General features: G+C 38.1%; 1 long non-coding RNA gene across 4 annotated transcripts in view; it reads left to right on the plus strand.

The window, feature by feature from the left end:
• Window positions 1-24,315, plus strand: part of LOC122811839 — a 799,357-nt gene that overhangs the window by 576,219 nt on the left and 198,823 nt on the right. For 3 of the 4 annotated variants that reach the window (XR_006366298.1, XR_006366299.1, XR_006366300.1), the window contains one exon: window positions 21,932-22,166. This is a non-coding gene — a long non-coding RNA (uncharacterized LOC122811839). Of the gene's footprint in view, window positions 1-20,929; window positions 21,142-21,931; window positions 22,167-24,315 lie in introns of all 4 variants that reach the window. The other variant, XR_006366301.1, reaches the window with a different exon arrangement.

Genomic DNA, 24,315 nt, shown 5'->3' on the forward strand with positions numbered 1-24,315 from the left:
GCCTTTATATATGACTATTAACACCAATGCGTCTGAGGTGATGGCCTCCCAAGCTTACGGGCATACTGCCAAATGACCTCTGACTACCTCCGGAGCCGGACAGTTGGGCAACTATTCAGAGTCTCTGTGAGAAAGCTCCATGGAAGCCCTGATTCTGAAGACCACCCCTGCTGTGAGGGCAGTGCCCATTCTTTTTACCCCCCCCCCCCGGGGGAACCTTCTGCAGAAACATCCTGAAACATGCTGTTTTCTAAAGAAGAGGCATTACCCTTCCTACTGGTTCTGAGAGAAGTTGCACTGGGGAAGGAGGGTAGCAAAATGTACTCCAATTGCAGACCGCATCTTCCTGTCCTGCTCAAACATGGTCAAAAAGAAAAGCAAAAACTGTATGAGGAACAGACTGAAAATATGAAGCAAATGTCTAGACAATTGGGAGGTATGCCTTACTCCAATGTTGATGATCTTTTGGAGGGGTCAAGATCTTATCTGGCTTTTTTGAAACAGGTTCCACCACATCTGGATCCCTCAAGGCCATCCAAGACACCAAGTCAATAAGCATGTCTGGAGGAGGAACCAACCAGGATGTGCATGGGCCTACCCTGAAATCCTCTAGAAGCACTTGAGTCCTCCAGAGATGGGGCTTCAGCTGTCCAACCCTGCTGTGGTGAAGCAGCTCCATAAGATTGCTGAAAGAGACATTATCATGGAGGAATTTTGGGGTCCCTTTCCCTTCCTTGAGGTCAGTATCATCTAGCAAAAAACACTGCACACAACAACAAGGTAGGAAAAGACCACAATCACTCAGAAAACAATCCCACCTAACTACTAGACACAACTACAAGGACACACTAAATAATAGCTCTGAACGAGGGTAGAGGAACAAAGGGAAGAAACTACATTCGAAAGCTCATTAAAAGGATACACCCCAGTGGAAGACAATGTCATGATGCTATCCTGGAATGAGGCAAATGAGATCTGAGGTGATTATGACAGAGCTAGGTATTATGGGTAGAGGAGGTAGAGCTCAGGGGCTGAAGTCTTTTGGAAATGGCTAGTCTCGGATCCGAGTCAGATTCAATAACCTGCATGTTGAAGTCCTTCAGAAAAGACCACATTGGATAAACTGTTTTGCCCTCATCCATTGCTTAAGCAACGCTTTCAAAGAAGTCAACCAGGTTAAGTAAGCACGACCTGCACTTGATGAATCTGAACTAGGTTGGATCAAGAGTCTGTAGGTTACCTATATCTTTATTTATTAATTACATAATGGTCCTTTTCATAGCCTTATTATAAATGAGACTCGTCAGGTTTATGTGTCTTTATTTGCCCAGGTCCGCTGAAGCCCTGTCTTTGTGTAAGGAAATGACTGTCGCTGTCCTCCATTCGTCTGGCATGAAGCCTCGTCTGAGGCTTAGGTAGAATAACCTCAGTAATGATTTACGTACATTTTAGTTTGAGGAAATGTAATGTTATATAATTTGGTAAACCTATTTACAAGCCTTTAATTTTAAAAGGCCATGCTTTCGAGGTAGTTGATGAGTTTGATGACTTAATAATAATTATATTATCAAAAGTCTCATTTGATAAACATGTTAACAGGCTTTGCCCAACTGCATTAAGTCGACTTGGACTGCTGCTTAAAAAACATCTCACTTAAATGTGGCGATTGTTTGGTCTCAGTTTTAGAAATTATGTACTTCCCATTATTGAATATAACAAAGTGTTATGCAGTTGTAAAACTGGGCAATTACTTATATTAGCATCCATTCAAAGAAAATTTACCAAAAGGTTTACATCACTTACAATGAATGATGCTGACATTTAGACTTTCTCCATCATATAAAGTCCCACAGGGACAAATTAATACTAGGCTACAAGGCATAAGCTGTTACAAGTATTATCAAATCTTGAATTGCATACTAGTAATTGTAAACATAAGCATACTAATTTAAATTGTAAGATTAATTTGAATCAAACTGAATGAGGACCTTCTTCTTAACACAGTATATTACTGTGGCATGGAATAAGCTATTCACAATTCTAGGAATGTGAATATTTTTTAAATAAGACTGGATGTAAGGGCTGTACTTTAAGGCAGTCAGTTTTCACTAACAGCTTTCAGGCCCTGAACTCTGGCTAGTTAAACTTATGAACTTAGGAACAAAGTTTACAGCTCATTATTTCATTGCAGGGTCTGCATGCCTAAGGTTTGTTTTTAGCTTGCCACCTATTTTTGTCTTTGCTAGTTTTCTTCCGTTTTTCTGTTTGAGTGGTGGACTGCCTCCTATTCCTATAAGATTGGAAGTCATATCTCTGCTGTTTCTCCTCCACTGCGGTGGTGGTGCTGCGGTAGCGTTGTCGCCTCACAGTATGATGTTGTCCTGTTCGATTCTCAGCTACAGCGTCTTCTGTGTGGAGACATGCGTGAATGGGCATACCTTTGTTGAAGGCTGTGCGTCAGAGCTGGCAACTCGGCATGTAAAAATCTACTGCCAATCATTAGCAGACCGGAGTTCCGCTGTGGTGACCCCTAACCAGGAAAAGCCGAAAGACACAATCAATCAAAATCTCTGCTGTTTCTCCTAATGCCTGTCTCCTGCTTCAACAAATTTTCTACTGTTGTTACTTAATTTATTTTCTGCTTTTGCTATTTATTTTTGCCTTCTCTTAAAATTAATTTGCTGCTATCCTTTTCAGCCCAACTTCTCTTTATCCTTCAACCTCAGGCTTCATTTCCAGTAATCTCACCATCGGCCTGATTATGTGGCTGCCTGCTTTTATAAACTAAGTGGGAGCTGCAATGCTGCCTCTGAGGCTCCAGCACCCTCATATTTCTGTTGTTAAGTTTAAGTCTTAAGTGCTGTAGGCCTATTTCACCAGGCTGCACCAATGGCATTTGTTTGAGCTGTCTCCTGGTACTCAAACCTTTAAAATCACCACTGTACCTACCCCTTGATGCACCTATCCCAGTGTTTTCAGCATTTTTATAGTTGCTGACTCTCACCCTACATTCCTTTTACAGGTACTGGTCATCATTTTTTTTTCTCCTAGCTAATATAATCATCAATTTTCTCCATGACTCATACCTGCAATGACTAAACATAGCTTTTATGGCTTTTGTTATATACACTGCTTCCTGTCTTTATCACTCCTTGCAGGAGCCTTTATCTCTGGTGAGATAACTTATATCGCCATCTGCTGGCAGAAACTACTTCTGCAATTTGCTGTAATGAAAAAAAAAAAATCTCTTGATGAGACTAGGCCACCAACTGAAAAACACTTCATTAAAGTGCCCTGTTTTAAAGTCATTATTAGCACATAGAAATTTTAGAAATGTAGCAGGACTTTCTAGAGAGGGTTGACAGGGAATTATTGTTTAAAGCTGTTATTTTTCAGATTCAGCTAAGAGTTGGAAAGATTTAGCAGGCAAGTGAATAATGGAAATAAATATGGTAAGCAGGAGACAGTAAAGGGAAACGTGTGTGTCAATGCTGAACACTTTTTGTTCAATTGATAACAGAGCGATGGGTGTATTGCTGAAAGCTACTTTTATATATGGTGCTGCTCTTTCTGCACTGTTGTGTAACCATGGATTTGGTATATATAAGTAAGGGGGATGTGGAGGATCTCCCTCCACATAGGGTATACAGGAGGCTTGCCCCCTAAAAAAGTGTAAAACTATGTTTTCTAAAGTGGCTTTGAGTGATTTTTTTTGAGTGTTTTGTCCATCAGAGAAAACACCTTCGACAAATAATCATGAATCTGAGTAAAATATCCGGAATAATAAGACTTATTTCGTGATAAAAATAGCATGGCTCTTAGTGACAAAGTGAAGAAAGTGTAGAAGTTGTTTTTTTATAATATTAAAGAAAGTGGTAAAAAACAGAAAGAAGTCATGAAAATATTTTATGTAAATCTACTAAGTATGTACAGGAAGAAGGATGAATTGTATGCAGATTCCTTTTAGAAGGCTGTAAAACACATCAGGTTATACAGGTATGAGTGTGTTTTTATGTTTGCTTTGGATTCTTCCTTCCCAGCCATTTGGCCTGTCACATTGCTGAACTGCCCCATCTATTCCTGTGTTCTGGGCCACAACCTTTGCCACTGAGGGTGAGCACTGGTCAGTGACAGATCATAGTCCTGGGTGGATATGCTTTTTGTTTTACATTCCTAATTTCCCCAAATACATATTAGTGACTACTTCAGAATGTATCATGTAGTGGCAGTAATGTAATGGCCTCATTCACTCATGCAATTCATTGGCTGTTATAGGGAGCCTTATTTTGCCCTAAGGGAAATTTTTACTTCCAGCTAGATACCCAGTGTTCTGAGAATCATGCAGTGAGATATGTGCCGTGAAAACCTACAAGCCATAATGGGCGTGCTGACAATTATCCCCCACCAGCTCCCTCAGCACTTAGGCACTCCTTGAACCTGTCAAGGATCCATCTTTTGGTGTTACAGAGAGATAAGTGCATAAAGAATAGTCTGTTTGCAATAAAAACAGATGTTGAAGAATGTAACCTGGATGGTACTGTTTGAACAGTTGAACATATTCAGCAGATAATTAGAGAAAAAATGAATAAAGTGAAGTTAGAGTCTTTATCTAAAATGCATAGCAAAAGATAAGTGTGGTTGGGAAATTAATGGATGACAGGGGCTTGAGAGTTGCAGTAAGAGGGTTGATAGTCAGATTAGGGGTTGGGGGTTGGAATAATTGTTAAGGTGTTTATTTCACATGCAGTAGGTGCAGGGTTTGATTGTCACCTTTGAGGGAAATTGGCTGGGCTTAAAATAGCCCACAAAGCCAGCTAGTGTAGTACTTGGCTACGAACCTGTAATTAGACAGTATTGGAAATGGATATTTTTTTCATGTATTTCAAGAGCTGGTGGAGTCCTTTTTTTAACGTGTAGAGGCATTGGGTAAACATATTTTTTTGTTTTGTTTTTTGACAGAAGCCCTAATCAGTTGCATTTGCTACAGTGCTGATATTACAAGCATCATAGTTTTCACTTAAGCTTCTTCGTGAATATTTTAAGGAATTTATAAATGTCAAATAGCAACTACAAACTGTGCTATCTGAGTGGACCATGCATCCTGAACAACAGTATTCTCCTGTGTTTCTGCCACGCAGAAATAGTATGATCAGATGTTTATCTTTACCTGGCAGACTGCATGACAGGTAGCTTAAGATGATAATACTTTAAACATTTGATATACATTTTTCCAAATTAATTTTGCTAACTGATTGTATCCTGTATACTTTACACATGGTCTTCTAGTTCCTTATACTGTCTCAGTTCAAATAAAAAATACATAAAATCAATGGAACGTAAGAGCATGTCAAAACTGTGCTAAACATAACTAAAATCCTACATTTTGTTTGTATCAAAAATTATGAAATATAAACAAAATGCAATAAAGACTTGATTTTCTGTTTTAAAAGAATATGAAAGATAATCCGTTTCCTACCAGTAAAATTATAAAAGTTGAAAAATCTGTAGCTTCATTTAGGTTATTAGATTTTCCAGTGAACAGAGGAGTTCTTCCAGAATGATATGTGTAATATTGCTATGTACTATGGTGATCTAAAACCGATAGCAGAAATGTACTGACCACAGAGAGTCTGGAAATTAGAAAGCAGATTAAAACAGACAGGGGAGTTTGTATTGAATATGATCTTTAAGAAGGCCTTGAACTGCAGAAATAACACATAACTAGTTCCTTTCTTCAGTCTCTATTGGTGGGACAGTTTTATGAAAATGTATTATGTTCTCCTTGCTTGTGCAAGCTTGAAGATGATAATATTTATTAAATGGATATAGAAGAAGGAGAGATGTGTCCTCTCTTTCATTTAGGGCTGTTTTTTAATGTTTTTTTTTTTTTTTTTTTTTTGTAGAACTAGCCTGTTGATGAAATGTGTATGGGGAAAACATCTTTGGCCAAAACGAAATGCGTGTGTGTGTGTGTGTGTGTGTGGGGGGGGGGGGGGGCATCATTTAGCAAACACACGAGTGCTTATGCCCAGGGAGAGAGACAGAGTAGTGGTGGTTGTGGGGTGGAGAGACATCATTTGTGGAGTAGACAGATACATGTAAAAGACAACACAGGACCCTAAGGTGAATAAGTACAGCCAAACTAGGAGGATCAGAAAAAGGAGAGAAGCAGCAAAATTAAGAAAAGGCCAAGACCTGTAAATGGCCGTAACAGAAAGGCTAGTACAATAAGATCGGGGATAAAGAACATAGATGCTGCCTTAGTAACCAATAATGAAGAGAAACTATAGGGACATAAAAATTGTTTTGTGACAAAAATGACCACTGCACCCAAGTGCACAAGGAAGGAAGACATTTAGTAATATATGTAGTTGACAGAAGAAAGTTACTAATTTGATACAAACTGCATATCTTGCAGTAAAGTACATAATGAATAAATTAATAAATGGTTTTGTTGCTCCATTAATGAGACTAGTATCTGTGTCACAAGACTTATAAGTTATCATAATGTGGGGCACAGCCATATAGTTTACAAGGTTCTCTTCAAAGTATATTTCTATGTCAGGACGTTCAACATTTTTATTTGTTAAAGAAATTGTGACAAGTTGAACGTTTATCACCATCATTTTCTATTTACCGAAACATCTTTTCTTTCCTGTTACTGAAGCAGTGTCTTCTGCACTGTGTATTGTTTATTTATGCACTCATTTCTGTGACGACCACTGGGTACCAAGTGCATCTTCCATAAACCAAGGCAGGCCAAGCGGAGAATATAATCACACAAGTTAGAACTTTGGGAGAACATTACATGATATCATTTAAAATACCCTGAATAACACACATATGAAGTCATATATTACAGGAAGAAGTTCAGTGACTCCTTGTAGCAATGTGTCGTTAATGGGGGAAGGGGAACAGCTACAGTGAAGTTCTAGTATTTTACAGCATGAAATGTGAATGGCCCTTGGCCCTACAATGTTCACTTAAATTGAGTTAAGGCAATATTACAGTATTTAGAGCTGGTAGAATGCTTGGTTGGATTATTTATCATAGCAAATAAATTTAACACAGTAATGGGACTTGGCACGTTCAAAATATTTACCTCCATTATATTGCCATTGTATTGACAACTCTGTTCAAAGGTCAGTCAGCCAACTGAGGAATGAAGCTTGCCAAAGATGCATTCAAGTATTGCAGACAAACACAAACAACAGCTTTTGTTAAAGAGGGTCACAGCCCTTGATGAAGCCGTGTCTGCCTCTCCTGAATAGACTAGAATTCTACAGTAATAATTATCCAGGGGCACATTTTAAATATAACAGTAACGTAATATCTGAGCCTAAAATAAAAAAAATGCATTTATCCTCATAGCACAGGACCATGATAAGTAAATATATTATCATAAGTGTTTTTTCTAAGACAACTCATAAATGGTACATTTAAACTGTCTTGTATGGTATTAAATTCAAATGATAACAAAAACATTACACATTATTATTTCTAATATTTTCCATATATTTAAATGATGTCATGAACTCAGTCAGTTTAAAAGGCGTTCTGTATTGTTAGTTCACAGTATTAGTGGATTTCTGTGCATTCAATCATTTTTGTTTTCAGGCAATTCAATGTTGTCCTGAAGCGTTAAACAATAATTCACACGTCACCAAAAGCAGATGTATTCTTCTTTGCTTGCACCTGTAGTTTCTTCTATACAGACTTTCAGCTTTTGTTTCGAAACCTTAGGTTTTAAAGTAATCCCCCCTTACCTTTACTAAGGACAAAAGTAACTGTGCAGCAGGCTGCACTAAGACATTCTATAACATGTATATACTCTGTAATGCATAAGCAGCAGGTGTTCTAACTGTTGAAAACTAATGCTTTTTTTTTCAGTATGTTCAATATTTATTTTTTTTTCCTATTTTTGCCCCTTTCCCCATGCCTGCTGACCATCAAGCCCCCCTTCAGTTCAGCAGAGAGGGCTATCATCCTAGTACCATTGGGAGTGCTTTGACCCCAGCTGTCCAAAGACCATCAGCCTCTACTAATTCAACTGCTCATCAAACGGCTCAGCCATGCCATCTCACAGCCCGGCTCAACTGGCAGTTTGTAGCTCACCAGGAATAAGCTGATATTACCATTGGATCCACTCTACAGCTAAAATGCATGCTGGATGGATGATAGCCCTCACACGATTAACAGCCCTCCAAGCCTGCTGATGGGTCCATCCTACAATCATCATTATGGCTTATGGCGTCAGTTCAGGGACTTCCTATATCCCTTTATCTGTGCATGCACAGTCCCACACATCCTCAAACAAAGGTGGCCATCACCAACTTTGGAAGCCACAGCCCTCCTCCTTCCTAAAATGGGCACATATTACTTGCAAGACTTTGTATTTAGGGAACAAAACAGCCTACAAGAAGATAAGCACACCCTCCTCCCAGGATGGGTGAGTTGTGTGTCACTCACTCTTACCCGCCACTCCCCAGGTTAGAACCTCCAGCACAATAGATGCAACTGGAACACAGGTTTTCTGAAGGTCTTCACCCCCCCCCCCCCTGCACCTTAGAGCCAGGGGCTGGTACCTGAAATTTATATTATGAGACAAATTCTACTTCTGAAATAAGTTATTTCATAATCTATGCCTGTTGTAAGTCAACATCTTAGTGTGGGTGACCAAAGTAATAGTGCAGGTGATTTAAAACCATAATTAGCACTACTGAGCATATGAGAAGGATCTGCTAGCAATTAAACTGCAGCAGGGAGACAGCTTCTCACCCATTTTGCCATCGATTACAGTGTTATTGGCCTTGGCATTTCAAGCAAAAGAGAGTTGGTCATGTTCCCAGGTGGCTCCATTTGTTCTTAGTGCTGACTGTTACATTAATGATTTAGGTTCCAAACAAAAGAGAGAATGCAAGGCTCATGAGAAACATTTGTACAAGTTTAGATGACAATAATAAGGCTGAAGATTTGGAACATCAAAGCGCAAGAAACAATATAAACTTCCTTGCATTTCAACTTGAAACCACAAATGCTGTTCTGCAAAATGGAAATACTGTAAATGCAAAAGTAACAATAAAATTTAACTAAAGTAGCATAATTTCATGCCAGTAATGTGCCGCGATGTTGGACATAAATTCCCCACTTTGTCAAGGAAAAGCTGTTTATAAATATGCTCCTTTGCTGTACATTTTAAGAATTCCTTCAAGCACCAGTGTGACTTTGGAGATCCATTCCTCAAATGGCTGTCTGAGTGGCTTTTATTTCATAGGTTCATAGGTGTGTACTAGGCTAATGGCCCTGGAGCCTTTACAAGCCTAGCCCATAGAATTACCCTACTTTTTGCCAATCACCTTCATGAACACACAACTTGGAGTTCAGATTTAAGCTGCATTTGAAATGTGCTGTTGATATTCTTGCTAGTTTCTGTCTGCTGTTTTCTCCAGCATGCTATTTTTTTCTGTCTGTAACTGTCTGTAGTCAATGTAATTGTTTTTCCAAGTACCCAATCCATCCAAATGTCCACCTCTAAAAGTTATGTATTGTAATTTTAATATGTTTTCAGTAAATGTTTGACTATAACTCATATTTGCTCCATTTGAAGTACTTCCTATAATTAAATTTCACTGGCATAAAGCCACTTTAAGAAAACATAAAAGTAATAATAATAATAACAGATAATAATGGGAATATCACCAGACTATGTGACTGAAGTATAAATGCTTTAAAGGTGGAAGCAGGATCCTGAATTAAAGTTCATTTTTAGGTTGCAAATTGATATATATATATCCTTATTTCTAAACTTTAGAAAGTGCTGGAAGTTTACACTGGGACTGGAGCCTACCACAGTTCAGATTATGCTATATTGCGTGCCATCTTCATGGGACCCTGCTATGATATACACAACTGGTACTGTGCATATAAGCAAATGACCCAGTGTGACACTGATATACACATGTTGCAGCTGAGTGAAATAATCTCCCTTGATTCACCATCAAGCCCCCTTCAGTTCAGCAGAGAGGGTTATCATCCTAGTACCATTGGGAGTGCTTTGACCCCAGCTGTCCAAAGACCATCAGCCTCTACCAGTTCAACTGCTCACCAAACGGCTCAGCCATGCCATCTCACAGCCTGGCTCAACTGGGAGTTTGTACCTTATGGATGCTCGTGTAACAATGAAAGGATAGTTTTATCAGTATTTTAGACAATTTTGTTTCATATTCACAATTTTAAATGTTAAGTCATGCAACATAAATAATACCAGTTTCAAGGGAAGTTAACTGTGTGACTGAATGCTGGAAATATTTCAGCAAAACATAGGAACAAGATAACAAGCTGGGAGCACCGCTGTTGGTCAGTGTTTAGTTACTTTCAGGAGAATTCATTGTAGTGTGCAGTTGACCAACAGATGGTATAAATACATTTACATTTCATTGCTCTGACATCACAAGGGGCATATCAGGCTATGATCAGTTCTAAGCTCTGTAGGATGACCTCATAGTCATACGTGTCTGTACTGAAAACTGAACTGTACTGTTTATCCTGCTTGATCCACCTTCCTGCTTCCTCAGCTTTTAACTGAATTTCGTTGTCAATATTTGGGTCTGTTGATCTTATTTTGTAGACCTAAAGTACAAAAAATAAAAAAATGTCTTCAGGCTAAGCAGAGTATATATATATATATATATATATATATATATATATATATATATATATATATATATATATCTATACAACGTAGTGTTTTGCTGTTTACTAAACTACAGGAAAGAGCAATAATAGCTCCTTGCTAGAGTTTACTGACTGTCAAAATGTATTTTATTGGATCTAAAGTTCACATGTCCAGAATTTCCAACATTCAGTATTACCAAATCAATATTAAGTATTATTCATGGCCTGTTGAAGCTCATCTTTATCCTGTCTCTTTTAACAGAGTCATTAAATTATGTGCCATGTTTTATTTACCATTGAATCTGGTATATACACACTTAATAGTAATACTCCTTCCACTGACTCTGATGAATCCTGTCATTTCCTTGGACTGGTTTTCTTAAGACTTACTGGTATTCAACCTATACCCAGCTTTGTCTCCAGCTTGTAATGTGCCTGTTTTTTCTCAGCCTTTTAAGTTTCTTTTTTCCTGTAATACATGCAAATAGACACACACACACACACACACACACACACACACACACTTACTCACTCATACCACAGGACTTATGTCACTCCTTAGGCATGATATCTTGCTATGCTTTAGTTTTAACAGCATTCACTTAAGAAGACATATCCGATGTTATTCTTAACAAACTTAACAAGTAGATTTCTGTACCATGTATAAATACATTTCATCACATACCCTGTCATCTGCACTGCTTTATCAAAAGAAACATCTATATATAGGCTGAACATTAAATTGTTGTCTATGCTATTCCTAAATCTTCCTAACCTCACACCTCTGACACCAGGTGAGTACAATGCACCTCTGTGTTATCAAACCTAATATCTCCAGATCCTGGAAGTTATATTTTATATAGATTTAATCTAAGCTGCTATTCATATATTAGACGCAGGCCTGATCTAGAATTCTTTGCAAGCCGTTACCATGTACTTTAGCTGCATTTATAAATACCATGTTTTTGTCCTCCACCTATCTTATAAATATTCCTTTGGAAGTGCTAAGGATATAAAGAGAATACATACAGCTTTAAAACAGATTCCTCTACAACATTATCGATCAACTGCATTTTTCTCACTTTACCATACATCGCATGACCAGTTAACCAGCTGTCTCTCCAGTCTAACAGCTCATTAGGAACATAAAGGTGACGTAATATGTTTATTATACAATGACTGGTCATTAACATTCTAAAACGAGCATGCTCATTGCCCAGTTCAACCAGCGTGCCCATTGTAAATCTGAGAATATACCAACAGAAAAAGGGCCGGTCGCCTGGAATTTTTTCCATTGGTATATTCTTTATTTTTAACTTTTTTTTTCAACAAAAATAAAAACAAAATTTGTAGTCCGGACTCTGGACATATGAGAGAGACACCATGCAGGAAATACAAGGGAAATCAGGTACACTGTTTAAAACTAAAGACATGTACCTGATTTCCCTTGTATTTCCTCCATTCTCTCTCTCTCCTACCCTAAGCTTCCCAAAAATCTTTTTTTTTTTTTAATTAAAAAAAAAGAAAAGAAAGAAAGGAAAAGCAAAGCAACGGAGGTCTTCTTTTCTCCTTTGCTTACTTTCCCGAGCACTGATGTACTGGGTATGCATGGGAACGCAAGTCCCGTATGCATGTGCAGTACATCAACACAAGGAAGCAGTATGCCACCAGCTGTGGAAGAACAGTCATGCACCGTCATACAAAGACATTATTTAAGAAAACTAAGTATTTTTTCCTTAAATAATGTCATTGTATAATAGCAATAACCAACTCCTTGGCTGTGGCATACTGAAATTTACCCACAGTTGGCTTTATTTAATCACTCAGGATTCACCCTCTTGATTAAACCACACCAACTGTGGGTAAATCTTCAGTATACCACACCGACATCTTCGGTTATTGCTATAATGAAATATCCTATTTAACTCTATACTAAATGATTTCTTGAAATGTAAACAGTGACACCCTGTACACTTTCATCCAAAACTCTTGGAACATGACCAAAAACATATTTCTGTTCAGAACATATTTCTATCCTTGAAATCCTGTGGTCTTCTAAATCAATAAAACATTACGAAAATGTTCATGTTAACAAAAAAATCTTAATAACATTCAAGTAAACAGACTAACTTGCATGTAGAAGGGTTATCTTTTGTCTAACCTAACAAGCAAACAAATAAATAATGATACATGTTCAATGCGTGCATTTCTTTACTTATTCTTGATGTTGTCCTACTTATTGATGTTATTTCTCTGGAGCTCCTTTGTCATACTTATTGTGTCGAGCATTGCTTGTTTCTCCTTCCTCTTCATTTAAGCTCAGATGTGCATTTAAGAATGTAACACATATGTATTTTATGATTGTGGCTTGTTAACTGTTAAGCCTCACAGCTGACTGACTGACCCATGTATTCCCCCTTGCAGTGACAGCCTGTCATGGGAGACTGTCATCCAGGCAGCCATTAGGGCTTTCTGATGATGGTGTATGTCCTCACCCCCACACAGCTGACATATGCCCAGTTAGGTAAGGACCTGCTATGCCGTCTCTCGAAGGGGACATGCACACTCCTGTGTATGCCTTCCAAAAAGATAATGCTTGCCACAGCTTGTTAGAACCAAGGAAATGTCCCTGGCCCACAAACTATATGCTGTACTCCTTGAGAGCCAGTTTTGCTTCAGGCCAGACCACCTCCCTAACCACAGGATTTGAGAGTTGGCATCAGCTACTGACTCCCACCTTCCGTGGTCTACTCCTCTAGTATCTTGGCTGCATCTGGGTCATAGTGAGGGCTTCCTCCCTCTATGACATAGACCTGACTGATTCAAGTTTTTTGGTATCAAAGCAGGATGGCTTATGGAGGCTAGTCCTGGACCTACCTACACCAAACAAATTCCTGAATGTCACAAAATTCAGATTGCTAAACTTGTACACTTTCCTGCCTTTGCAAATAAATTACTGGTGACCTTAGATATGAGCAGGTAGCCTCATTTATGATTATGAAAAGTACACTTCCATATGATTATTAAATGCAGTCTCCACTCATTGCCATAATGTGTGTTTGTAAGCAAAATTAAATTGTGGCTAAACATTCACTAGTCAGATTGTTGCTTAAATGGAATAAAAAAGCAAAATGTTTGGCTGACAATGAACTGGCCAGATGCAGATCATGTAAAATTAAAAAAATGAAACAGCAGTTTCCCAAAATGTCCCATAATTAAATGTGTCTCACCCAGAAGCTTTACAACATTGTACTTACTAAAAGAGCTGTAGGGAGACTATTAGGAGTTAGTTTTAATGGGAGGGGTTAGTTTTCCTCCACTGGTTACTCTTTTGGGGTTTTGCCATTGGTTTCGGGCAGACAGAATAAGTTGTTTAGCATGATCAGGCAGTATGACAGCTTTGTAACCTGCCATTCAGAAATGACATCACTGCCTGCGCTGGTAATAACTAGAAAAGCTGGGGCAGGAAGTATTGAACCCCATTAAGTACAAACAGTCAGGGTTCATATGTAATTACTGTGCAAGTCACCACAAGGAACCTTTCTGTACTGCTTTGTTATCTGCTGGAGAAGACACTTAAATATAGTCAATGCTACCCTACCAGTATAGCTGTTATTGAGAAGAAATAAGATGGTTACTGTGTCTGTTTATTAAATCTAGGGGCTCTGATCTTACCAAAACGTAAACTTTGAGACAGATTCCAAAAGACATACTTTAGGAGTAACTGAATTATAAGGTGTAAGACCTATTTATTTTTCTTTTTTTTCTTTTTGGACCTGGTTAGTCCCACTAGCGTAGTAGCCTCTTTTCAGGGGAGAGACCAGAGGTGGTATTTATATTACAGGAGAAATTTAGCAAGGGCATCAGGAAACTTCTGCTACTCTATATGCTAGGTGCCATGGGATATTTTACATCTACCTGAGCTACCGCCAACTCATGCAGATAGGGCTTTGGTTTAACATCTCATCCAAAGAATAGCATAGTCAGGATCGCAGCACCCCCATTATGCTGCACTACAATGTCAGCAATCAATTTGCTTGGTTTGGGAATAGAATCCACAGCCTTGTGCACCAAAGGTGAGTGTGGTACCTGTTGTACCACTGACACTGATACATAAAGCATGCTTAGACCAGAATAAGTCACTTACACTGAGAGCAAGTCTTTTGGAATCAGGCTCAAATTATTTCTGAGGATTAAAGAATGGATAGAATCTGACTTTTTAAAATCTTGCTGCAGTGCAACAAAGAACTGCCTAGAATGCAGAACGAACTGCAACAGCAAGTTCTTTTGTTCCCTTCAAAGTCAAAGGTCAAATGTTATAAAACTACCTAGGCATCAAAAAGGCATTTAACACCACTACTTACAAGATCTCCCTTATGAGCTTTTTTGGGAACACTCCAAGTAGAAAACACAATCCATTAAGAATGACCCTTTTTGATAGTCTTTGTATGGTGCATGCTACATGTCATATCAGGGTGAATTACTTGAGATTTTTGAAATAAAATACTTCGCAGGAGACCTACAAGTAATAAAATGAATATTTTAAAAATAAAAACAGAATTCTAAGTCCATGCATGTACAAATGGAATTTGGTTAATGGCACTCGTGAAAATTGTATGCTTGCAAATTGTTTGACTATGTGCTGTGTCTGTTGTCACTACCACCGCAGTCAGAAAAAAACGTTTGGTCTTTTTCATTTAGCAGACAATTAAAATCACCAGCTATTATAAGGCTCCCTTTTTATTTTTAAAATTATAGCATCTATATGTATCTAGATAATTTAGATCCAGTTCCTGGAACTAAGTAAACATTTACATAAGTATTTAGTCAAAAGAATTGGAGAAATTATTATTTTGTTTTATGTCTTGTAATTTATTACTACTATATATAAAATATACTTGCTGTTACTATAACTGTTAATTGTTTTAGGCATTAGAACATTATTTTTCCAAAGAATTACACCACCTCTTCTCTTTTCTTTAAAATTGGAACTAACCATGCCTCCCTCATTTATGGAATGTATAAATACTGCAAAAATTGTTAAGTCAATGAATTCATTACTGTTAAGATAAGAACAATTAATATTAGGTCTAAATATAATAAAACACACACACACACACACACACACACACACACACACACACACACACACACACACACACACACACGTATGTATATGTGTTATTTTCATGCCTGAGCTGCATGCATAAGGTCCAGTGGTAAAGTCACAGAGTGTGCTTTGTTTATCACAGCTGATTTCATATTAAACTCACCAGATGTGAGGCAGTGTTAACTGATTGTGCAAGGCTGGGTTAAAACATATTTGGAGCATGTGCCAGTGTCTGATTCCATGTACATGGTTCTGTTCTCTTTTCTTCATGATTGTGTAACCATGGAGTTTGTATGTTACAGTACTGGGTCCAGTGGTGCAGTAATGTTTTGCAGTTAGCTGTGCACAGCTTTTGATCACTTGTAATTGCAGTCAGTAGTCTGTGATTGTACAGTGCTTGCTTTTAATTTCAACAGACAGACATACAATATATATATATATATATATATATATATATATATATATATATATATATATATATATATATATATATATATATATATATATATATGCGAGTCTCAATTTTCGAGAACAGTAACGTGTACATGTATACATACTCACAAACACATAAAAATGCATATATGTTGCTGTTCTTAAATGTTGAGTTGCACATACTTGACACACAAAGTACTTATGTTCCACTGACTCAGAAATGGTGGGTGACTCATTGGAGCAGAGGCTACCATAGGTCCTGCAGAATGGGTAGTTAGTACTGTTGTAGCATTTAGCTGTCGACTAAATGGGACATGACAAAATGTGGCAAATGAGTCTCATGTTGACCAAGGCACTCCACCATTTGTCAGGCAAGCATATGTGTGTGTGCACATGTACAGTGAACACTTTAATAGATAAAGTTATAGATGGACATATAAGTGGGAATATGGAAAGGTTTTGCTTTTTTAATCACCCTGTCTCTCTCTCTGTCTCTCTCTCTCTCTCTCTATATATATATATATATATGTGAGTGTGTGTGTGTGTGTGTGTGTGTGTGTGTGTGTGTGCGTGTAGATAGATAGATGTATAGAAATCTAGCAAGGAAAAAGTGTCCCTAAAACAGAAATGAAAAGCTTGCTTTTTTCACCAATGAGAATTGCAATTAATGTAACATTTTTTCTGTAGTCATAATATTTACTAGAATTTGCCCCATCCTCTCAGCAGCACGTCATAGTGTAGTGATGGTGGGACTGTAGAAATTCATTCATGAGTCTACTGTCCTGACTTACAGACAGACTTCTGTAGTACATGTCTAATGACTTTTTAAGTAAATGTAGCGTGTTACTGACCACAGCCCTGTTGGTATGTGCACATGACTCGGTGTCGAACAACTCTAATGTGCTTAAAATGTTCACATAAGAATTTTCAGTTCCTGTTGCATGCACAATGTAATTCAAAAGGCTACAAAGGTCTGCAGTCCTTCAAAGAAATCTGTGTTTAATACCACTTTTTTGCTTGCTTTTCCTATTTCCAGATCAAGGCATTTAACTGATAGCAGGCTGTCTTTTCAGATGAGTCGCACTGCTCACTATTAAGTATGTATATTTTCCGCAGAAGCAGAGTTGTCAAAAGACTGGATCCATTTTTAATGCTTATTTGCTTTCTCCATTTTAAAAATGTCAGAAGATCCAGTAATCTATACATTAGAGGGTAGTTGTAGTATGATAGCGCATTTTTTTCTTTTGAAACCGTTATGTAGTATATCTTGCTTGTAAATGCTGTAATCGAGTGAGGGACTGTACATGAAGACGTAGTACAGTACAGTCATGTTTGTCAGATTAACAGCAAGAGGCACAAAGCAAATGAGGGTCTTATTAGAATAAGGCAAAGGTGCCTAATATAAGCTGTTTAAGGGCTGTTGAAGAAAATGACTTGAGAATGATTTACGTATCTATCCTTTAGAGCTACAGACTTCTACTGTGCGAGAAAGACTGCAAATGTGGAGATTTAAAAGGAGCTGTGTGAGTAATTGGTTATATCATACAATTTCAATTCTGTAAATTCTGCAACATTTTTGATTAACACAGTATTGAAAGCAGAAGAGTAAACCTGAAGCTAAAAGGAATAGAGACATAAGAAGTCTGTTTCTGGAAGTAAAAAAGAGGTAAGCATGGATAACACAAATCTTCAAGTTCCTAATAAGGCTACAGCTAAAGCAAGCTGAATATATGTCTATTTTAAAAAAATATTTTGGCTACAGTGTGCAATAATAAATACACAAAACACACATGCATAGGAAAAGCCTGCAATTAAATTAAACTGTGATTCTTTGCCGTTGTGGATGCCAGACTGTGATCACTCGACCCATCCTTCAGAGCTGAGCAAGGCACCCTCATTTCTCACTGTCACTCGGCTAGCTCCAAGTCATCGACCTTTAACCCCACCATCAGGTTCACAGAGAGGTCAGAAAGGAGGGGGATTCTTGTTCCCTATGTCAGTCTACAGCTGTTGCCCTGGAGATTGAAGAGTAAGAGTGAGCCTCTGCACCCTTGCTCTGTTCAGACATCATGAAATTAATTATTGCAGTGCCAAAGTGGTAATTTTGTTTTCTTTTTTTTCAGTAGTGCATGTGTGTTTCATAGTATACACTGCTATCATCTCGGTCAAATGGTGTCTTTCACGGTTTACATGTCACATACGAAATCCAGTCAGAAATGAGCTTTGGTGATTGGTAAATCAATGGAAGAAACTGTTTACAGTTTATTTACCTGCCAGACACGCTCAGTGTATTTTATAATGATCTGTTTTCCCAGCTTTAAAGGAAAGAAAGAAAGAAAGAAAGAAAAATGATATGGCGGGCAACAGATTTGTTAATATGACGGTAGTGTCTTAAAAGCTACATTTCCTTACTTCTGTTGATTTATAAATGTAACTGTAACAACTAGATGTGTATTTAATCTAAACAGATGTGGTGATATCCTCAAAACTGTCTGCAGTGCGGTTGCATGCAAATATATGTAACTGCAGTATGATTATGTCTGTTACAGAGAACTGCTGATCAGCTCTTTAAAAAAATGTACTCCTAAAGTGAAACCAGTGTAATTCATACTGACTAACCCCTTGGAATTTTTCCTGAAGATTATTTCTAACTCTGATTAGAAGGATGGACAGAGTAGAGTTTAGCCATGCAAGGTGCTTCGTTACAGGCTCAATTTGTAATTACAGTGACAATTTTGTGGCTTCATATTTTCTTCCTCATTAGGGTAAGCCGTATGGGTCTGAGTGCATCTCCTTCTAAAATAATGCCATATCTAACACCTTTGTGTGTGTGTGTGTGTGTGTGTGTGTGTGTGTGTGTGTGTGTGTGTGTGTGTGTTAACATTTAAAAATATTGTTTTTCCAGTGCTCTCCTTTCTAATGAACATGGAGTACATGGGTAACAGTGAGAGTACTGAAACTGTCCACAAAACAAATTTGCTGTAATTCCCAATGGGAGTGAGTGTCCTAGAGGGATTCATATCTGGAACTCATCAGTAACCAACCTGACTAGATTTCGGACAGAATACTTTTGGTGTTCGTGTAAAGTGCAGTAAAACAGCACAACAAAAATAACAGTCCTATAACCCTGCTTATACAGTATGCATTTGTGAAGCTTTAGTAGCTTTATAACCACAGAAGCAGACAACAAGGGAAGAACGTAACATGAATTTAAAGTACCTACACTACCACAAAATACAGGCAGCATTCATGCAGTCACTGCCTATGTAGAAATCCTCTCTCACTTGTACAGGAACAAATATTAATATTTGTTTTTGAGAAGGGCATAGGCAATATAATTTAACAGTACAGTACACAAGGCTGAAATACAAACAAAGTAGGCAAAAATATGTGCAGCTGTAAAATTTCATTTGGTTTTCCAGGGTAGAGCATTGATCTCCATGGAACTTTCTTCATACTCTGGTTAAAGGACTTGCTCAGAGACACAGAGTTAGGTAATGGAGGCTGAAGGAGTCAAACCTAGCACTGCTGGACAACAGGAAACAGCTTGTTAACAGCTCCATAATCCTCTAAGCTAACTTCCAGACTCTTAACATTGTATGCAAGAACAACATCAGATGACATGAAATTCCAAACAAGTTTCTTTTGTTATGGAGTTTGAGGGACAAAAGCACCCCAAACAGCAGGCACACAAAGTTTTCATTTCTGAGTGATGTTTATCTTGTGTTCACCAGATTTTCCATTTTCATTTGAATGTTGAAAGGGTTCTGCCATGCATGCAGATGACATTTGTAAGACAGCACAGTCTAGTAGGCTATAGGGGTTGTAGAAACACTCCTAGTACTTCTACACATACAAAAAGCTTTAAAAAACTGTAATGTGCTTTTTTTCTTTTAAGATGTACCGTAACGGAATAGTCCTTAAAATATGTGTATGTAGACAAATGTACAATTGACTGTACACTTGCCCCCTAAGCACATTTCTGAGTATATAACAGGAGGATCCCATCTGAGGTTGGGAAAAAGGCATGAAATGCATTGCTGACCACCCATTGCAGTGCAACCCTTCTGGCAAGGGCACAAGGGATATTGCCATATCAGTTGACCCAGTAGATATGCATCACCCTCTCAACAATCATGCCTGCGCCGTGCACCTCTTCCTTCCTCTAACTTCTCAAAAATGTACAATTCTAGTGGGATGCATCAGAATTTAAAAACATGATACATCATGCACAAGGACAAAAAAGGCAGCATCTGGAAGAGGGTAAATAACCAGCTGTTTCCCATCTTTAAACTAATATTTTTTTTTTTTTTTTTTTTTTTTTAAACTAATATTTTGATGCATCACTGAAGTACAAAAGTAACTAAACACTTTCTGTACAAGAGCAAGAAATGCATATCTTTACAAGTCATGTTTAGAATCCTGCTGCAAGTTTCCATAGGCTTAAATATGCCATTTGCAATTAAGGCAGGTAGAATTTTCTGTATAAGGTATGTTTGCAGTGAAAGGATAAAATTCAAGCAGGAAGTTGTCTTTTGAGCTCTTAGACAAGCCATTTCAATGTTATGTTCCCATGCCTTTGTGTTAGATGCAGTTAGGTAATTTGAATATATTTTTAAAGCTTTTGCTGACTTTGCTTGTTCTCTGTGTGTATTACGCAAAGTGGCAAAGCAAAATGTCTGAATGTTTTATACATTTTTCATTACTAAGCAGTGAAACTTTGCAATGGATCCTTCAGAGAAGACAATCCTTATTAGATTGATATTCCAGCACATTTTGGAATTCCAGTACATTTCGGGATAGAGATGTGGAAATCCAGCTCTGAGGCTACCATTTCTTTTGGAGATATAATCCAGTGATTTAAGTTTTATGTTGAAAATTAACCTCTGATTTTTTTACATCAAACTGAACAAGCAATAATCAAGGTAAGAGTAAGCAGACTGTTTTAAAAAGTATACAGCACTAAGCATGTTAAAAAGTACATATTATTACAATTGTATAAAGCAAAACAAAACATCTAAAGGTGTGTGGTAACTAATCACTTGTTAAAGTTGGAGTGTAAGGTAAGCTTAAAATTCTGATTAGAAAACAGAATCAAAACACAATGGATCACTGAAGAGATTGCTCCCTAACAGATTTAAAATCTAGGCTCATTCCTGATCTTTTGACACTGAAAGTATGGAGTGGGTCTGTGTTCTCTGAAACACAATGTTTTCCTCTGTGTGCTTTGTCTTCCATCTAAAAACATGCTGTTTGACAGACTTCACTAAGTTTTATCTCCATATGGGTCTTTTGTGGCTGGTGAAGGCTGGTTTGCCTACCTTATTAGTAAAGTAAATAATTAAAAGTGCTCATTTACTTGCAACAAGGAAAACATCTAAGCAGGAGCGGCCTTAGGTCAACTGGTGCCCTAGGCAAAAGGGCTCCATGGTGACCCCCCACCACACAACCTGGTGCCCCTATTCTGGTCTACCTACACCAAACAAATACTGGGAAAGTGCCCCTGCTAGAGAAGCGCCCTAGGCAGTTGCCTAGTTGGCCTATGCCTAAGGCCAGCTATGCATCTAACAACAAGCATAATGAATATGAAGGCCTTTGGGGTAGATATGCTTTTTTTTTAAGTAATTTAATCTATCTTCCTTCTGTAAACTGTATGACAATAAAGTTTACTTTGACTTTAGATACTTTCATCTTCATTCTTGGATTTTTTTGCAGTTTCTTGTTGTCATGGTATGCACAGCAGTCTGAAGACTAGCAGTGTTAGCGAACAAGATCGTACAAGTCAACCTGTAGCCAAGAGCATGAGATCATGGAGCCTTCAACATCAACAACAATGCCACTGCATTCTGCATGCCATTCAGTGTAAATGTCAGACTTCCACCCCTGGAAGTAACTGATGAAGCATTTCATTAGTCAAGACCTGGAATCACTAAGGAGCAACTTTTAGCAGGTAGGTTTTTGTAAAGGAAAATTGTTTAATCTTACTGTATGATTCTGTGTCCATAAAAACAAGACCTGATCATGAATTCTGAATTCTTCACATTGAAGTCCATTTCATGGACTACATAAAAGTCACACAATATAAAAGAACCACTATGAAAATGGCAGCCAAAACCAAGACATTGTGGAGTGTGTATGAGTTTCCCCATCTTTAAATTAGTTGTAACTACTATTCCCTGCCGCTCGGTTTTGTTAAGGTTGACTTTTACCAGCTCCTCCTTATTATCTGATCTTGGATACTGGTGTAAGAGTCACAGAACAGTGAGGCAGCATTTGATTTACTGGGACCACTGAACATCTAGAGGGTACCACTGTCAGCAAAACAATGACAGCTGTATAAGTTACCAATGTCCCTGTAGCAATGCTGACAACTTACAATAAAACTGCTAACCAAAAGAACCAGGACTTGCAAATCGAGTTTCCAAATCAGTTGGGCAGGATAAATGACTCAGAGGTGTTGCTGTCTTAAGACTGTAACTTCACCCTCACCATGTTTAGTTCATAGTCGTACCACCTGATTGACAAGACTCAACTATTTTTTTTCTGCAACAATGGTGGGATTTATTTAATTTCCAGGGATCATAGCAAAACAATGTGATAATGCTGTGTAGAATTAACAAGAGTGCCACAAATTATATGTAATGCATTTTTGGGGGGAGTAACTGCCAGTCTACCGTTCCTTTTACAGTAAGCTGAAACACCCTACTTATTCAATTCCTACTTACTGCCCTACATTGGGTCATCCACTTCTGCAGGCTCATTATATACAAATTAGTTATCACCAATAAACACACAACCTAGTGCTACAAATGGGTCTCATCTGTAAAGACAGTGTACTCCACTATCAGTTATTCTGTTGTGTCCTTTATCTCACCACTAACTCATATAATTCTCTAAGTATCAAGTCTTCCTTTTGAGCACCCTGTCTTTGTAAATATTAATTTTGTTTGCTAGGAAGTGTCCTGTATATCTTAATGCCTTCATATGGACGACCAATTTACTGAGTGCTTCTGTTAAAGTACTTTTACATGTTCCCTATCACTACCACATCGATGACGGTGATCCTATTTCTCTTCAAATTATGGTCATAATGCAGACTTCTTCAAAGGCTCAGGTCTATGGAAATAGCTCTTTTGGATGAAGTTAAAAGGCAATAGGGAAGGTATTAAAGGTAAGACGACTAAGAAACCAATGGGCTTTCAGAGGTGGAGGGTCCAGGTGGCTGCAACTATTTGTCACACCATTTAGAGCAATAAAATGGCTTCCAGTTGGAATGGTAGTTGCACAAGTACTTTGTGGTCTTGCTGGCAGAAAGTATGTGTTAGGATGGTCTTTTGACAAAAGTGTCAAAGAATATAAAGGTTGTTAAACAATATGAAGAAAGGAGAGAGATACTGGGATTCATGGGTAGAAGCATGAGCAGTGGAAAGGAATCTGTTCTTCCCTTGTACAGACATATGGTGATACCCCACTTTGAGTACTGTGTGTTGTTGTTGTGTCTTTCAGCTTTACCTGGTTAGGGGTCGCCAGGCGGAAATCCGGTCCGCTAATGAGTGGTAGTTGATTTTTACGTGCCGAGTTACCAGCCCTGACGCACAAAATTCAACGAAGGTATGCCCATTCACGCATATCTCCATGCAGAAGACGCTCTAGCTGAGAATCGAACCGGACAGCGTCTTCCTGTGAGGCGACAACGCTACCGCAGCACCACCACCATGGGTTACTTTGAGTACTGTGTGTACTTCTGAAAATTCACACTCCATGATGACACAGGTAGGATGGAGGTAGTTTAGGAGGGAACAAAACTTATAGAAAGCCTTTGCTGGAAGTAATGAAATGCTTACCCATTAATGCAGCGGTAAGGCATTCTTTTTCATCACCCAAGACCCAGGTTCATGTCCTGTCCGAGGTCAGACAGGAGAATGGGCACTAAGTGGCCACTGGCCTGTCTTTGGGGAAGGGTTAAGATGAAATTTCACTGTGACTGCACTGATGAGATGAGGGCATGTTACATTCAGGCTTCTGATCATAAGACCACAGGAGGAGGGACTTTGACATACATACTGACATGATTGTGACATGAAAATGTTGGTATTTCT

Source organism: Protopterus annectens, chromosome 9.part0 (assembly GCF_019279795.1).
Source record: "Protopterus annectens isolate FY-2018-M chromosome 9.part0, PAN1.0, whole genome shotgun sequence".
Taxonomy (NCBI): domain Eukaryota; kingdom Metazoa; phylum Chordata; order Ceratodontiformes; family Protopteridae; genus Protopterus; species Protopterus annectens.